The sequence below is a fragment of the Peromyscus californicus genome, unplaced genomic scaffold, assembly GCF_007827085.1.
Source record: "Peromyscus californicus insignis strain IS unplaced genomic scaffold, ASM782708v3 Scaffold_2__1_contigs__length_46816999, whole genome shotgun sequence".
In the NCBI taxonomy this organism is placed as follows: domain Eukaryota; kingdom Metazoa; phylum Chordata; class Mammalia; order Rodentia; family Cricetidae; genus Peromyscus; species Peromyscus californicus.
This window is the reverse complement of record NW_026294540.1, coordinates 9788864-9804937: the sequence shown is the minus strand read 5'-3', so window position 1 is coordinate 9804937 and position 16074 is coordinate 9788864. Positions and strand designations below refer to the sequence as shown.

Here is a 16074-nt window from a genome sequence, read left to right as displayed (position 1 = left end):
AGCCAGAGGCTTTTGTCACACCGGAGTATCTAGAAGTCAGAGGGGAATCAATCAGCCTGGGACTTTATGGGGAGACGGTAGGTCAGGTAAGGAAGGAACAGAAGGTACTGGTGTGTTGTGCGCACAGGATTACAGATGACAGTTCACCTGGGTAGATGTCATGGGGGCAGGGGCTATGTGGGATTATCTCTGGTGCCCTCTGATGAGGATCCTCAGCTCTTGCAGAAGTCTCAGCTCCCAAGAAGGGGGGCCCAGCCTCAGCCTCTTGGATGTTAACCCTTAATGGCCCAAGACCAATTCCTTAAGACCTTGGAATGTCTCTCTCTGGGTGGCCTAGGAGTGACTGCCACTTTAGGGACAGCAGGAGGGCAATTTCTCAGAGGTTCTTTCTTTCTCTCTCCCTCTCTCTCTTCCCCCTCTCTCTCCCTCCCTCCCCCCTCTCTTTCTTCCTTCTTTTTGAAACACTAAAGGGACTAAAGAAATTAAGATTTGGATGATGTGAGCCAGTGCGTGTTTTTCAGTCAGAAAGACGTGATGTGGATAGGGAAAGGGTGGGGAAAAAAAAATCTCCAGGGACTTCTCATTAAGGCAGAAAATTGGGAACCCAGGTTCCAAAGAGCTGGATCATGACCTTGTTAATTTCACACCAATTTCCCTTCCCCGGCGACAAGGGCTCTCACTCCTGTTCACAATGGACCCTCTGCCAGGTGCAGAGATTTAAGAACTCTGCGTTCAGAGCTTCGGCAGCCACCCGGGCTTGCAACCCACGAGGCCAGCGGGGTTAGACCGTTAGACCCTCACTCCCTGAGCCAGCCCGGCCTTCCAGAATGAACGGACTCCATCGACTGGCCAAACTCTGATATCACTTGTGTGTGGACCGCAGTAGTCTGTCCTCTAGGGACGATGAGTCAAATAGGCACCCTGCTCACCAGTGACTACAAGTGACAAGACAGTGACAGAGCCGCTGTGACTTAAGCCCCTACTGTGTGCCAGGACGGCCCTAAGGCCTGCAGAGAGATGACCTCACTCAATTCCCACAACAGCCTCGAAAGGGAAAGCCTTTTCTGAAAGGATTCTCAGAGCTGATCTCGCCAATTTGACACAGCTTGTTGGAAAGAACGGCCAGGGCCAAATGTAAAATCATGATTTTTTTATTACTTGAACGCCTTGTATTGTCAATGCTCCAGCCCTTGACTCTGCAGCCTGTCGCCTCACAGTAGAGAGGGCCCGGGACTTAACGATTTACCCTTTGGACAGTCTGTCCTCTGCAAGAAAATGTCCTGTACCCTGTCACAGAAAAATCCCCAACTGGGGCGGAGCCAGCCGAGGTTCTGAGACTTCAGGTCATCCAGAACTCCAGGGTGACAGAGCAGAGAATTATTTTAAAATGTTTTTCTTCAAAAACTCATTTCTCTTTGTGCGTGCGTATACACGTGCGTGCATGCACCATGGCATGAGTGCAGAGGTCAGAGGACAATTTGTGGGAGTCATCTTCTTCCACTGTGCAGGCCCCAGGGATCCAATTCAGGTCTTACCCGAATACATACATGTGTGCACACACACACATGTGCACACACCCATACATGTCGTAAAGATAAAATAATAGAAATAAAAATATAAAATAAAATGGTGCAGTATGTCACTGGTTACTTTCTGTGGCTTCTGCCCTTCTGGAAGGGTACTGGATCTCTCATCCGTTGCTACAGTGACCGTCCTGAAGCATTCAGGCCAGTTGTTTCGTAGGATGCTCATCAATTTGGATTTGTCGCCTAAGAGTCACGGCCTACCTGTTGCCAGGAGCAGCACAGGTGATGCTGTGGCCTGGGTACGCGGTATCCGGAGACGCCGGCCTGCCCTGTGACCTGAGATGGGGGAGCCAGCCGTGATCTGGTGGTGTCTGCCTGTCACACTCTTGTAAACGAAGCCTCTCCTGCCTCCAACCGTGTAATTAAGTATCTTGTCGGGGAGACATTTGAAACTATGAGAATGTCAGGACAGGACTTCTGACCCAGACACTGTGACTGCACAGGGTCTGTAGACATCTGCTACCCCGACGGTTTCTGGGGACCCCTGGCATTCATTCAGGACTGGCCAGGCCCTGCCCTGAGAATCTTCCTGTGCTCCTTCTCTTACTTCCACTAATTTCCCGAGGCTCCACTCTCTCCTCTTTCCCACCCAGCCTCCACCACCCAGAGGATGAGTTCTCTGCTTCTGGCTAACCGGATTCTGAGAAAGGTCGCCCCCGGTTCCATCCTTTGCCCATAGGACGCAAATTGGGACTGAGGCACCCCCCAAGAGCCCTCAGACTCCAGACAAAACGCTAGAGGTGTGAGCCAACGGGGAAAATCCAGGGTGTGGGACAGAAAGGGTCCGCGTGGCTTTTGGGCACAGAGTTCCGTGAGATTTAATATTCCCCTTGCAGGAGACACATCACTGTCCAATAATAAACAGCTGAGTGGATGGTGTTGATCTTTAAAGTAAATCTCATTGCTATTAGCTTATCTACCCAGCGATTAAAACTAATAAAATAATAAACTTTGTGACACAGACTCTTAGCTCAGTTAGGTCTCACCTTCCAGCTGCAGCTTGGGTCCCTCACACTGTTGGGGTTTTCAGCAATTTCCAGCTTATCATGAGTCTATCTGGAACATTCTGATGAGTTTTAGTTGCTCTGGGTTATTTCCCCTCTCCCCTACTTTTTTTTTTTTTTTTTTTTTTAACTTCAACCTGAGCTGAAATTCTGCAGCCTGTCAGCCCAGCAATCAGAAATCTCTCTCTTGGTCAAGTTCAGAATCAGCTGCTTTTGGCCGTTGTGAGCTCACTCAAGAGAGGGGAGGGCGTGGGGATGGGAGATGGGAGTTCATTGATAAAATGCTTGCCTCGCCAGTAAGCACAAGGACTTGAATGCCCAAGACCTATGTAAGACAGCTAGACATGGTAGTGTGTGCTAACAATCCCTGTGTTGGGAATGTAGAGACTGAAGAATCCCTGGGGCTTGCTAGCTGGCCAGCCAGTGAGTTCCAGGCCATGGAGAGACCCTGCCTCAAATAAAACAAGGCGGATAGTGTCTGAAGTATGGTGGTCAAGGTTGTTCTCTAGCTTCTGTGTCACACATGCACATGCCCCCCCAATCCCGCTTGTGCACCTGCACACACACACACACACACACACACACACACACACACACACACACGAATTAAAGAACGAACTCTGAATTAACAGCCACTGAGCAGGGGCTGGGTGGTCCTTAGTGCCCACTCTGGCTTCTCTGAGCCTGCTCTCTCTGAGGGCAAATTTGAGGATGACGCAGGGGAAAAAAAGCCTCCACAGAGAGACTGCTCCTGCCTAGGAGTCCCCACAGGGAGCATGGAGCTGAGGGCAGGCTGTGCAGAGGCAGTGCCCACCCCCCCGAGCCTCTCTTAGGGTGGCGCTTTATTAAAGGTCCGTATGCCATCTCTCTGCAAGCCGACGGGACACTGTGCTTTTCCACCCTGGAAGAACCCTCTCTGTGTTTGAGAAGGCACACAAAGTGGCTGGCTGTGTTGCATGCTGCATGGAAGGCAATGAGTTTTAAGCCACTGGGTACCAGTGTGTGCGTGCGTGCGTGCGTGCGTGCGTGCGTGCATGCGTGCATGTGCGTGTGTGTGTGTGTATGTGTGTGTGTGTGCATGCGTGCGTGCATGTGTGTGTGTGTGTGTGTGTGTGTGTGTGTGTGTGTGTGTGTGTGTGTGTGGTGGTGGGGTTGTTGTTCACGTACTGAGGGCCAGTTTGCCTCCTATCTCACTCTTGGAACAAATGTTCACCCTGTGAGAGGTGGCCCTAATTGTTCCACCCCCACCTTGATTCTCATTTTATATGTGTGTGGTTGTATGCACATGTGTGTGCAGATACACGTGCCTGTGGACACTTGGAAGCCAGAGGACATCACGTGTCCTGCTCTATCGTTCTCCACCTTACTCCCAACAGACAGGGCCTCTTCCTGAACCTGGAGATAGGCTGGCAGCCGTAAGTCCCCAGGAATCCTCCTGTCTTGGCCCCTCACCGCACTGGGGTCACCAGCATGGGCAAGGCCACCCTTGACTTTTTACATGGGAGCTGGGGATCCAAACTCAGGGCCCATGTTCGTGCAGCAGGGACCTATGCACTGAGCCACCCCGCCAGCTGTGTTTCAACTCTTTTTTTTTTTTTTTAACTTTAAAGGGAGAGCATGAACACAGTGCCCCATCACCACAAATTATGCAGTCAAGTTTTTCCCACATTTGGGGAAATGGCAGGGGTCAGCACATCCGGAGTACAATGCACAAACCTCGCCCTGGGAAAACCTCCTTTGTGGTCGCGGCATCTCCCCTGCCAGATAAGTACTGTGACTCTTTTCTATCTACCCCACCTCTTCACGCCAGAGCCTAGAATTGGAGTTTTTTCTTGTAACAACTGTGGATGAGGTCTCCACGTTTAACTCTTCATCTGCAAGCTGTGGTCTTTGTCGCTTCCTTCAGTGGCTCTTCTGGCTTTGGTCCTAAAAGCATGGTAGGGGGTGAAAGGATGAGGGAGACCCTGGCGGGAGATGGTCTTCAGATCTTGGCGTCTTGAACTCTATCTGTCGCCATTGGTGAGAGCAGGGTTCTGCCAGTGTTCAAAGTGTGGTGTCATGTGTCAATAGACAGGCCGGTGACTTGACTCACAGCCAAACTCCCACAGGTCTCACACCTTCCTCCTCCTTTTAACTTGCTGGAATTGTGTATGTCTGTGCCCAAATGAGGTGAGAACTCTTACTCTCTGCAAGAAGAAAGGCGGCCCTCAAGAGGGGCTTTAGTTGGCCAGAGCCCTGGAGTGTTTTCAAAAGGACTTTTCTCCCTACCCTGCCCTCCCACCCAAGCATAAGAGAAACATACATTTATTTTAGAAAATGTGGAAAAGCAGCCAGGGTCTCGGTCAGGGGATGTGGCTGTGTAGAAGCACAAGCCAACTCAGATTGGCTTAAGCACAATTTAATTTATTCAATGCATTGCCTGGACAGTCCTGAATTGTCAGAAAGGTTTGAAAACCAGGTTTAAAGCGAGGAAATGAATCACGGATGCCCTATAGGGGGCGGGAGAGCAGCCCGGAAGTCTCAAGCCAGGCATAGGAAGCTGTGTAATCCAGGCTGGCCTTGAACTCACAATCATTGAGCCTTCACCTCCTGACTGCTGGGATGAAGGTGTGCCCTGCTGTGCTCAGCTGCAGCATTTGCCAGCACCATTTGCTAATTCACTAAAGATGTAGAGCTTTGACAGAGGGTATCCAATTGGCTGGACTGAGGTCACATGACTTGCCCCTGGCTGTGTCTTCTGACTTCAGGCTGGAAAGATGGACACTTGGAATATCCTGGTCACCCACGTGCACCAAGCCAGGCTTAGCTGTTAGGGGTGACATACACACTCCTCCAGGATGTTTGTGGTTTTTACGTCTCCATGTTCACTCTCTTGTGTAAGTCCCTTCCACGTGAGTCCAGAGCTGGTCTGTGTGACCATCATATTGGGCTGAGGCAAACATCCGTGGCTTCAGAGTAAGGTCCCCAAAGTCTTTAGGTAACTTCCTTGACCTCTTGATTTGCTTGCGATGGGAAAGGTGGTGGTCATGGCATGAAGATGTCCAAATAGTATGTGGAAGAGTTCACAGGGGAGACACTGAGGCTGCCCGCTAACAGCCAGTGGGAGTCTGCAGACCTCCAGCCCCGAGGCAAGCTTTGGTTTAAGACTGCAGCTCTTGCCTGCGTCAAAACCACCTCATGAAGGACTCTGAGTCAGAATTACCCAGCTGACCTGCTCTTGACCTACCAAAGCAGTGAGACAAAAAAAAAAAAAAAAAAAAAAAAAAAGCACAGTTATTAGTACCTTAAGGGGTGGGTTTAAGGGGACTCAAGAGATGGCTCAGTGGTTAAGAGCACTGACTGCTCTTCCAGGGGACCTGGGTTCAATTCCCAGCACCCACATCAGGTGGCTTGCAACTTCCTGTCACTCCAGCTTCAAAAGGTCTGGAACCTTCTTCTGACTTCCACAGACACCATTTTCATGTGTGTATATGCCCTCACACATACACACATGTACATGATTAAAAATAAAATAAAAAACCAAATGCTTATTTTTTTTTAAAGAAGAGATTGAGTTTGGAACCCGATGTCACAGAGACACGCGTCTGGGGATTGAACGTGGGTCTTCATGCTCACACAGGAAGCATGGGCTGAGCTGTCTCCCCAACCCTACACCTTTCTTTCTTATGGAGGCACAATGAGTCCCCAGAGTCCAAAGGCAGCTTCACTTCCCAGGAAGACTCCATTGTGGAAACGTCACAGATTGAGGTTCAGAGACATTAAGTCAGATGGACGGAGGTCAGCTGATGGGAGAATCTGGTTTCGAACCCGTGTCTATCTGATTCCAACGCTGAGCACTTGGCTGTTTTGCCTGCTTACAGTGGGAACAGAGACCCCTGCATCCAGGTAGCTCTTCCTGGAGATCAAATACGATAGGACATTGGCAGAGAAAAGACTCTCAGGGGGCTACAGTGCGGTGTTCTGAAACACCCCTTGAAGCATACCAGCTCTAGCCTTATGTTTATTCAAATTTATTTGGCAAGCTCCTCCTCCTAGGCGGGGACAAGCCTGGGGACTATGAGTGAGCTGGTGCTCATTCCAAACTATTGCGCTCTTCTTCTTGGCTATCTGTCCCCTCGAAAGTACTTTCACCTCTCACAGCCTTACTCCCCCGACCTATAAATGAAGCTATTAATGACTACCAGATGGGAGAGGTTGAGTCATTTTATAAGTAGGAAAAAAAAAAAATGGGGCTGATCACTCCAGATCTTGCGGGGAGAATTCCGTCAGGCAGATGTATACAAGTCCATTCGTTCAACACATAGTTATTGAGTATCCACCACGTGCCAGCCATGGAGCAGGGTTCTGGAAGTGCTTCAGTGAATGAGGCAAATGTATTCCTGCCCACTTGGCCCTCATGCTGAGTGAAGTTGGACTTTAAGCAAGAAATTACAACCAGAGCTAGGGTTTCCAATAAACACACTCCACTGTGGCTACTGACCCCGCACTTCCCGTCTCTGTTCTGCTGATGGGAAAGCTGTGGCCTCCATTGGGGTCTCTAGAGTGCAGAGTCTGGGAGATTCTTCTTGTGTATATAGAGATCCCCAAAGAGGAGAGTGACATTTAGTGATGAGTGGCAAAGAGAGAGAAGGGTCAAGGGAGGGACCAAGAGATGGTCTTGCAGGCATGAAGACCCGAGTTCGAACCCAGAACCCATGGTGAAAGCAGAGCACGGCAGCACTTGCTTATAATCTTAGCTCCGGGGAGGTAGAGGCAGGTGGGTCTCTGGGGCTCACTGGCTGGCCAGTCTAGCTCAGTCTGCAAGTTCCAGGCCAACATCAGGGCCTGTCTCAGTGAAGCAAACAAACAAAACCCAAGGTGGATGGTGTCTGAGAATGAATGTGGTATCTGGCTTCCATATGCACATATATACACCCACCCACCCACGAACATGCACATACATACACATGAGAGAGAGAGACAGAGAGAGAGAGAGAAAGAGAGAGAGAGAGAGAGACAGAGAGAGAGAGAGAGAGAGAGAGAGAGAGAGAGAGAGAGAGAGAGAGAGAGAGAGAGCAACAAAGCAGCTATATGAGCCTGCTGTTCGGCTGGCTGATTCTCATTGTATGTTTGCCCTGACTTTAGGTTTATGGGGAAATTCTGGCCTGCAGAGAAGTGGAGAGGAAGTTTCTCTCTCCTTTCTCTCTCTCCCTCCCTCCCTCTCTTTCTCCAGCAGCACGGCTGACATTCCCATCACCCCACAGAACGTTTCCCTGTTAATATGCAGTTTCCGGATGCACCGTATTCTGAGGGTTTCCTCTGTATGTGTTCACAGAAGGTGTGTTTATAGACCTAGAAACCAAATGGTGGAGTCCTGCTTCTGTGGTCCCTCCAGCAACATGCACTGGGGAGGGCAGGGGGTCTGTATGGAGACTCTCAGTGATGCTTGCTGGGTGAGCTGCTGCCTGGAGTCAGTGGACCAGTCGTATGTTCTGGAAGGTGCATCCTATCAGTTGTTTATGTAAGAATGAATCTTCATGTCTTTCTGTGGCACTGGGTCTGTCTGCACAGAATGTCAGGGTTCGTTCATGATTTGTCGCTGAGGAGGACCCGCTGGAGGGAAGACATCACTCTTGTCTTCTTCCACAACAGGTCTTTGGGCATTTAAGACACAAGGAGGTTAAGGCCAGAAGAAGCTATTGAAGTAATTCTGCTTTGCCCCCTAACCTGTTTCCAGCTGTGGATGTTTCTGTCTTCTCCATGACTAGCAGTCTTGTTGCTGGTCTGATAGACATGCTTGACCCAACAGTCCCCACCTGCTGAATAGGAAAGGGACTCTTCGAGCTACCAGTGTATCCCGTTATTTGACAGTCCAGAATCCTCTCCATTGGCTTTCCTGAGGAGGCACAGCCAGCAGTGGTCACACTTGCTCTAGTTCTGGCCATGTCACTTGAGATTGAGGTATATGAAAGTTTGCTTTAATAGTTTAATAGGACAGATCCTAAAGTGAAGGGAAAATGATGTGTCTGTGTGTGTGCATAAGTGAGTGCAGTGCCCAAAGAGACCAGAAGAGGGTAGAGGGTCCCCCTGAGCTGGAGTTACAGGCAGCTGTAAGCCATAGGATGTGGGTGCTGGGACCGGAACCCAGGTCCTCTGTAATAGCAGCCTGTGTGACCTTGACCATAGAGCTAGCTGTCTCTCAGGACTGCTTTTTATAGAAAAAAAGGTATAAACAATTAACCACCTCCTAACATGTCCTGTATTCCTGCATGTTGAATAAATAGTTAAGTAAATGGGAAAAGAATAAACGAAAGAGAAAATGATGAAAAGCACCCCATAAACACATGGGTAATGTGAATGAATGAATGAAATTCCTATGACGGAATAATGAAGACCAGAAAGTCTCTGGGATCTGCAGGCATCTTCCAGGAGATAATGTGCTCGCACCGTCTCTGCGCAGTTCATAGAGGTGGGCCCTCTGCACTCCCTTGTCATAACTGTCTGATCAAGAATGGCATCTAGACCATGTAGACAAATCAAAACCACTTTTCCACAAAGAGAGAGAGGATGAGGCAGATTCTCTCTGTCCACAGTGGGAATATCTGTGGTATTGTATTCCCCCAAATATTGTGCATGCTAATAAACTTATCTGGGGTCAGAGACAGAGCAGCCACAATATTAAACATGAGGATAGGCAGTGGTAGCACACGCCTATAATCCTAGCATTCCAGAGGCAGAAATCCATGTGTTCAAGGATACAGCCAGGCATGGTGACACATGCCTTTAATCCCAGGGAGTGAGTCTTTAATCCCAGGGAGTGATGGCAGAAGACAGGAAGATATATAAGGCATGAGGACCAGGAACTAGAAGCATTTGGCTGGTTAAGCTTTCAGGCTTTGGAGCAACACAGTTCAGCTGAGATTCATTCTGGATGAGGACTCAGAGGTTTTCAGTCTGAGGAAACAGGACCAGCTGAGGAATTGGCAAGGTGAGATAGCTGTGGCTTGTTCTGTCTCTCTGATCTACCAGCATTGACCCCAATAACTGGCCTCAGGTTTGATTTATTAATAAGAACTTTTAAGATTCACGCTACAATTATCTCCTGTTGTTTACTAGCAGGCACGGCTTCCCCTCCACAAGGGGATGAGGAAGGGAGGAGATGCTCTGCTGGTGGCGGAGCGGGAGGGAGAAGAAGAGGAAGAGGGGGAGGGCAGAGGAAGAGAAGGAGAAGGGGGAAATGGATGAGGAGGGGGAAGAAGAGGGATGAACTGGTGTATACCATTACTTTCCAAACCATTTGCAATGATTGATTCTAATAGTCCACTGAAGGCAATCTGGACTCACCTGGGAAGAGAGTCTCAATGAGGAGACTGTCTACATTAGGTTGGCCTGTATGTAGGAAGTCTACAGGGATTTGCTCAATTGTGGTAATTGAGGTGCAAAGAACCGCCGTAAACACGGGCTAGCAGCTAGCAGCTGCCTCCCACTAATTTCTGTGGGAGACTTGAGACTCATATGGGGGCACAAAGAAAGACAGAAATGAGGAAGCTTCGGGGGAGGTGAGTTGATGCTCAGGGAATGGACAAATTATGAAATTAAGGAGGAGAAGGAAACGAGAGAGAGAGAGAGAGAGAGAGAGAGAGAGAGAGACAGACAGACAGACAGACAGACAGAGACAGAGAGAGACAGAGAGAGACAGAGGGAGAGAGCTGACACTGTTGTGCGTGCATCCATGAATGCTCTCCGCTCTGGCTGTGGATGTGCTCCTGACTGTGGGTATCCTGTGACCACCTACTTCAAACTGTGCCACCTTGACTCGAAACTGCGAGCCAATAAACCCATTTTCCCTTAAACTGCTTGTGTGTGGGGATTGTTGTCATAGCAACAAAAGTGAAATTAAGACACTATCCTAACACATGTGCCCAGAGAAGAGCTCCATCAAGCCTCCTGCATCAGTCCACACAAGGACAAAGCCTGGGTCTCTCAGCAGCTCGGTTCATGCCTCCACCTGCTTCTCCTTTATCTCTAGGGACGATGATGATGATGATGATGATGATGATGATGATGATGGAGGGGGAGGGGAGGAGGAGGAGGAAGGGGACATAAAAAGAAACAGTCTGGCTCCCCTCTGCTGTGTAGGAAGCAGCCAGCTTAGCTATTCAGGGCTCAGTTGGTCTTCTTGGCTTGGCTGCATGGGCTCTGAGTCGCTCCTAGGCTCGGATAGCTCGCCCAGAGCTGGCTGTGGTATTTGCATTGGCTGGGCAGTCTCAGGACCTGATCTCCTCCAACTAGACACAAGAAGAGTTTCTTTCCCGAGAGTTCCTTGTCCCGTGGATTAGAAAGCAGCCCGCCCACAGCGAACCTCAGCAGTTCGGATTAGAATCTCGGGTTTGTTCTGGGGACAGGCTCTGTGGAGCCAGGGAAACCCAGAGATGATTCCTTCTCCACCTTTCTTCCCTCCAGAAAGGGTGGCTGGTGGTTTTGGCTGCCTTGCTGGACAAACATATTGCCTTCCACAAACCAGTTCGTGCAGCCTTGACTTGAGGCTGGCAAAGTTACTCTTGAGTAGGAATCCCACAGAGGCATTAGCTGTCTGGGTTTGTGGAGAGAGAGGACCTTGGTGAAGTGGGGTAGATGGGCAGGACAGGCAGTTAGGTGCTAACGGAGACAGTGGATCGCCCTAAATGAAGGCAAATAGGAGGGTGGCACTGACCCCCCCCCCCCCCCCCCGTGTCAGGCAAAACACTCTGGTTTTAACTGGTTAGCAAGATATTGACTGAGATACCTGTTTCTTCTGGCCTTCAGGTCCATGGCTGTTTAGGAAAAGCATGTACATGTGTGCATGCACGTGCACAAAACACACAGAGGTTTGAAAAGGACAAGAAAATAATTTTGGTCTCTGTGTGAAGGAACTTGCTGATCATGGCAACTTCACAGAGGGGGAAATTTCAAGTGAGGTACGTGGGTGGAGTCCCTCCCACAGCCCACCACATATTTTAGTCTATCCGCTCCCCGCCCCCATACCCTTTCTTGGTGCCACCTCCAAGCTCTGCCACCCTGAACCCTCTTGCCCCCCACCCCTGTCTTGGCCTCACCCGTCAGCCGGCCTGCCTGGCCAACAGCCGGGCCATGACATATTTGCACCGCGCGTAAACACCACTCACCATTAAGAGTTCCCTTTAATGAGAAACAGAACCACGGAGGGGAAGCTTCAAAGTGGTTAGCGGAAGGAAGTGCCTGGAACGAAATCCGACTTGATGTCCCAATTAATACGTCCCCTAATTCTATTTCCTCCCCTGCGGGCTAGCAACCACCTCCCACTAATTTCTGTGGGAGACGGGGACTTGGCTGATGAGGACGGAGGGACCTGGAAATGGGGCGGCTTCACGGATGAATTGATGCACAGGGAATGGGCATATTAGGACAAATTAGGGAATTAAGGAGGAGGAAAAACAAGAGACGACAGTCAGGGGGAAATGTCATCCCAAGTAATAGTATTAATGGAAACCGGGGCTTCGCTGCAGAGGGTGGCTGGTGAACACAGAGCGGAAAGCATCGGGCAAATTGTCTTTTATTTCAGTCAGAGAGAGGGAGAGAGAGAGAGAGAGAGAGAGAGAGAGAGAGAGAGAGAGAGAGAGAGAGAAATCTTTGCCAGACCCTTGCTCTCCTTTCCAGGACCTCAGGGACAGGCCAGCTATGGGATTATCCAGGGAGTGGGATAAAGGGACAGATCCCCCTGTCCACACTAATCTTGCTTATCTCATAGGAAGAACAGCTTATGAGATAAACTGTGAAGACATCATCAACCCAGGGAGGGTGACAAAGAACCTTTGACAGAGCTGTCTGTGGGCCGAGTCACCTGTACATCCATCCTGTGACCGTTCTCAGCCCTGCCCTCTTTATGTACAGGCCAGGTGCTAATACAGAGTGAAATGAGCGCCTCTCATGCTTGTCAGAGGCATCGGATATCCGGGGACTGGGGGCCAGGAGACTCTCTCCCACTCATCAGGGATGACTAGGGCAATCGTTGGTTCGAGTCCTTCAGCTTCATCTCCCCACCACTCACCGCTCCATCCATCTTGCACAGATCTGCCTCGATCTTTCAAAAAAAAAAAAAAAAAAAGGCACAGACACCATGCCACCACCACACCATCTCCTGTCTTAAATATCCGCCGTGCTTCGGCAGGACCTGTGTGGTTAAATCTGGCCATGCAAACACGACATCCAAGGCCAGCAGGAACTCTCTGCAGCCCTGACATCCTAGAACCCCAACAGCTCCAGCATACCCACAACTGGCAAACCCTTTCCTTCTCCATGGTTTTACGCAGGCAATGCCTTTCTTCAGCTCTTCCTTGTCCAGGGGTGTCTCCATGGACCCAGTTCATGTCCAAAGTCAAGTGGCCCTTACTTGCTAAAGCCCTCCCAGTGTCTTAGTCACCTCTCATGATTCCAAGAGCATCTTTTTAAAAAAATCTTTGCACTGTGATGTTATGCTTTTGTGTTTGAATCTCCTACAAGATAGTGTCAGGAGATGGAGAGAGGACATTATTGGTGTGCATTTTTCTCTGCCTGAGCGTCTGACATAATGGAAAACCTCAGTAAACTGGGGAGAGAAGAGAGAAAGCGCTGGAGACAGGAGAGAGCCTGCAGGAAGAACAGGAGACAGGCATAGCTGCCTTGCCTGTAGCCCGATTTTTATCGTTGTTTAACACAGCTGGTGAAGCCTAAGCTCGGGCTAAGTTCCTGTTACTTCTCAGTCCATTTGTCCCGGTGGGCAGACCACTCGAGATACCGAGTGGATAAGAACCCTGTGCCTTGAAGACAAATAATCCTCAAACCTCTGTCACTGGAGAAACCACTGAACCTTAGGTCTCTCTCGTCGGCAAAACAGGAGCAAGAAGCTGGGGAGGGATGACTCAGTATCGAAATGTGCTTGCTAGAAAAGTCCCAGGACCCACGTTAAAAAGCTGGGTGTGGTGGTACGTACTTGTAATCCTAATACTGGGGAGGCAGAGACGGACTCACACACACTCACTGGTAACAAGTTCCTCTTGATCCAAGGAGGTGAAGTATTAGAAATGTTTTACTCAGTTCATAGGGCGTACTCAGTGCAGTGACTAGTAAACATGGGATTCTGGGCCTGAATGGTGACATCTTTCCAGGCTGTCTATGGTTCTTCCTTCACCACTTACCCACCACCACTGTCCCAGCCTCTGCCTCATAGTCTGAACTGTTCATTCCCTTTGCTGCCAGGGTATAGAAGCCACGAGATGGACCTTGCTTGGAGTCCACAGCCATTTGCACCTTTATTGAGCTGGGGACCGATGTCACTGATGTACACATGCCCAGCAAGGCATTCCATATGACATCACCCTTGGGTGCAGAGAAGTGTCTATAAGAGCTTGTAGGTGTGAGACCAGCCTTGATTCTTCCAGTGTGGTTTTTCAGCATTTTGTGTGTGTGTGTGTGTGTGTGTGTGTGTGTGTGTGTGTGTGTGTGTGTGGAGAGAGAGAGAGAGAGAGAGAGAGAGAGAGAGAGAGAGAGAGAGAGAGAGAGATTCTGAGACCACATTGGAGACTTTTCCATAAACATCAGCCTCTTCATAATCTGATCCCCCACCCCTCATCACCAAGCTCTGTTGTTCCTACACCAGGCAACAGATCCCACTCCCAGCCCTGACAACTCCTGTCTGTGTAAATATTGATGCATTACAAAAATTTCTTTTTCGGGAGTCTCTGAGAGACAGGGCACTGCCTCTGGGGTCTCTGGAAGTCAGGATTGGCCAAAGATACACAAAAGTCCTCTATAGATGTGGGTTAGATCTGGCTTCTGGGAAACTTGCTTAGGACAAGAGGATGAGAACTTCCTAAAATGGCTGTGGATGTGTTTGAGCACAGCGTGTTTCTTGATGGACAGACTCAGAGCAGGTTCAAATCTCCTTCCTGAGTCATGACGTCTGCAGAATCCATGCCCCTTCCCATCCCCTTTCATCTTTTAACCTTTTTAGAGATGTTCCTGATTCTACCCAACTTTATGAGTCAAGGTCTCATGTAGCCTAGGTTGACTTCAAACTTGGTATGCATTTGAGGATGAACTTGAACTTCCCGATCCTCCTGTCGCCACCTCTCAGGCACTTAGATGACAGGTATGAACCACCACGTCCCACTTCTGCAGTGCTGAGGATGGTACCCAGAGCCTCATGCATGCTAGACAAGTGCTCTACCAACCCAGCTACCTCCCCAGTACCTCCAGATCCACTTTTAAATGTCAGGTTCTTCTTTGGAGGCATGATTTGATTGACAAGGAAAAGGAGTCGGAGGAAGGTTCAGGCCAGGCAGGACAATTGCAAGATACACTACTGGGTCCCCGTCAAGACAGATTCTCCATCACCCGTTAAAAATGACAGCAACTTTGAGCCTGCTCTAGGGACTGACTTCAGCTGAGACGCCCCTGGCTCAACATCAGCCTGGATCCGAAGACCAGAGAGACAGAGGAGTAAAGAGACAACCCCCTGGCCCAGTGGGAATAAACACTGTCCCGTCTTTAGAGACCCATGAGATTGGCTGAGCTCTTTGTGTAGATTTCATCAGGTTTCCCCTCTCCTTGACCCTTGTTCACCTCCTTCCCGTCTGTCCCCCCACCCCGTACATGCACCGTCCACTGACTTCATCTCAGTGTCTATGTCCCAGGGAATATGCAGTGTCCTGGTGAGAGAAGACGAAAGCGAATGTGCTGGTTTTAATGCGACTGTCCCCCACACGCTCAGATAGTCAAGCACTTGGTCCCCAATGGCTGGCGCTGTTGGGGATGTTTATAGAACCTTACGTGGCCTTGCTGGAGGAAGTATGTCACGGGGGGCGGGCTCTGAGACTTTACCACCCCATTCCACTTCTAGTTTGCTCTTTCTCCTTCACGTGTGTGTGGTGGAAGATGTGATCTCTCAGCTTCCGGCTCCTGCCTCAGCGTCTGCTGCGTGCCGCCGCCGTGCCTTGCCCTCCGTGATGGACTCCTCTCTCTTGGAACCACAAGGCAAAATAAACTCTTTCTTCTATTAGTTGCTCTTGGTGATGGTGCTTTATCACAGCAACAGAAAAGTCATTAAATACAGGAAGCAAAGAGAGTCTGAGTAGTGATGAGGTACTGATTCATGATTCAGACCAGGAGCCTGGGGGAAGTGGGAGCCAGTCCCTTTCTGTCCCAGGTCATTGCCTGGAAGAAAACAGAGGCTGCGTACAGGGTTATATGGCAAGGGTGAAGCGAATCAGGAAGAAAAGACATAGGATGCTGGAAAAGTCACCCACAGGCTTCCCAGCATTCCCACAGGGGGGTAGCCACCTGTTGACATCATGGCTTGATACCGTCAGCTGCAAAATTCCTGTTTGAGGATTGTGCAGAGGAGTTAGGGGAAAAAAATGTGCTGGGTCAGTGAGTCAAGAGCTGACTGCTCCAGCGTGAGGACATGAGTCTGATTCCTAACACCCATCAAAAAAGCTGGGGGTGGGGGT

At 49.7% G+C, this 16074-nt stretch overlaps 1 non-coding gene across 1 annotated transcript; it reads right to left on the bottom strand.

The window, feature by feature from the left end:
- Positions 1–4196: 4196 nt before the first annotated feature.
- On the bottom strand, positions 4197–4362 carry LOC128121120 (U1 spliceosomal RNA). Its single transcript, XR_008222069.1, has one exon. It is a non-coding gene; the product is annotated as a U1 spliceosomal RNA (small nuclear RNA).
- Positions 4363–16074: the final 11712 nt, after the last annotated feature.